The sequence below is a fragment of the Apis dorsata genome, unplaced genomic scaffold (assembly GCF_000469605.1).
Source record: "Apis dorsata unplaced genomic scaffold, Apis dorsata 1.3 scaffold_486, whole genome shotgun sequence".
In the NCBI taxonomy this organism is placed as follows: domain Eukaryota; kingdom Metazoa; phylum Arthropoda; class Insecta; order Hymenoptera; family Apidae; genus Apis; species Apis dorsata.
The window spans coordinates 1,053,502-1,055,916 of record NW_006263721.1 but is presented as its reverse complement, the minus strand read 5'-3'; the positions used below and the strand labels follow the sequence as shown (position 1 = coordinate 1,055,916).

Below are 2,415 nucleotides of genomic sequence, written 5' to 3'. Positions count from 1 at the left end.
CTCTCTCTCTCTCTCTCTCTCTCTCTCTCTCTATATATATATATATATATATATATATATATACAAAATGCTAATATTTTCGTGAGATATCTTTGGAAGATCTAGATTCTAGAAATTTAAAAAAAAATAAATGAATAAATAAAAAATAAAAAAATAAGTCTTATTAAATAATATCAATTTTTTTACTTTTATTATTATTTATTAAATTAAAACTTATTTTTTATATTTATTTTTTAATAATTAAAGACTTATTTATTAAACATAATAATTGAAAATTGTATTAGACGGAAATGAGTCAGTTTTATCTATTTTTATCTATTTTCATCTAATGCAAATTTAAATTGCTTGCAATTTAATAAATATATCTTGCTTGTTTGTTTAGAATCGATCCTTCAAAAATATTCTATGAATATATTAACATCCTGAATTAATTTCGATAATTACAATATCTACAAGTTATTCTATCAGATATGATTGAAAAAAAAAATAAAAAAAATTTTCGACAAATGCTGATTTTTATTAAATAATAATATGTTCCGATATAACTATATTATAAAATATTTTAAGTAATTATTTCAAATCAAATACTATGCTATTATATGTAAGTTACATTAAGAATTGTAAACATAAACTATTATATTTCACTTACATTCCAATTAATATTGTAATAATAATGATAAGAATATTTAACACTTTCTTATATATTCTATGACTATCATATATATTCACAAATATTCGTTCACAAGGAAAAAATCTTGTCTCGCCTTTCTTAATGATTCTTGTCATTCTATTTATTCTAAAACACATACATAACGTATATAATAAAGCCGACATACAGAACGATGAATACTATTAGGAATATTTGTGAAAACTAAACGATTATATTTAATGCAGACAACTTCTACATCATAGATGTAAAGTCTACTGTAATTATTTATTTTTTATTAATACCGATTTCAGAGACTTCAAACAATTACGTCGTTTCATTGAGATAGCTAATTATCACACATCTTTCTAGAATAATAGACAATTAATTTTCTCCACTTTCACACTAATAAATGATTGCTAAACATGTAATTTCCACCTAACGTTGAAAAAACACGAACAATCCATGGAACTGTTATGAAACGACTCACCTTCGTTCTTACGTCCTGAATAGACCAGCATTGGAAAGTAATAAGATTAGTCGTATTCGTAACAATATCGAACGTATAATATACTATATATGTAACTGTATAATTGTATAACAATACAAATTTTATATAAAAATCTTTTTATTAAAGTAAATGAGAGAAATTTGAAACATATTGAAACAAATAGTAGAAAATATATAAAATATTTTCGAAAACGAAATACTAAAAAATTATTTTATTTAATATTTAAACCAAGATCAAATATACTATTGTTATTACAAATAGTATATTGGTATATACTATTTGTTAATCACACTTAAATTCGATATATATTCTTTGTTTAATTCAAATTGAATGGACATCAAAGATAATTAGATTGTCTAGTTTTTTTTATACAAAATTTATGTTTTTCTACAAAAAAATACTATAATATATTATAATAAAATTATTATAATAAATACTATAATAAAAATTGCCAATTTCAAATATTTGAATACAATATATTATATATATTATTTAAATACAATTTTCTTATTTCATTTCAATTTCAAAGAAATATTTATTTCAAAAAAATATTTTTGCAAATTAATATTGAAATATAAATATATTAAAAATACTATTTTTTTAATATAAATATTATTTTTTAGAAATATTTGTTATATCTCAATTAAAGTATCTAATAAATTATATTTATTTATATTTAATAATGAAATATATTTATAATTTTTATATATTTAAATATATTTATAATTTTCTATTTTAAAAATCTATTTTTTCTAGTCACAAAAAATGACGATTATTCTTGTTGTTATATTTTGTAGTATACTATTTTTTTCATATGTTGATTTTTTACTATATTTAGAACGTATTATATTTTCATACTTTTTATTATTAACAAGAATAATCTTGATCATTGTAATTATGCAAATATTAATATATCATTAGCATAATCAATTTTAATTTTTTAATTTAATTAGTTTAATAAAAATACATTGCATATTTTAATACATTCTCCATTTTTTGTATTCGAAAATAATTGAATTTTAATAAATAGATAAATTAGAATAATTAATTTAATATTAATATATTAATCTAATTAATAATAAAAGATATAAAAATAATTATCGAATTTTCAATTTTCTAAAACAAATATAAAAATTGAAATTATCTCTTACATTAAAAAAATTAATTATGAATTTTTAAAATCAGAATAAAATTTTATAAAATAATAATAATTTTAAATCATTATTTTATAAATATTAATAAAAAAAAATTATATTAA

The 2,415-nt window shown here is 17.5% G+C and overlaps 1 protein-coding gene across 1 annotated transcript in view; it reads right to left on the bottom strand.

Annotated features, from left to right (window-relative positions):
- Positions 1-2,415, bottom strand: part of LOC102677018 (FERM domain-containing protein 5) — a 65,811-nt gene that overhangs the window by 16,981 nt on the left and 46,415 nt on the right. The window lies entirely within an intron of this gene.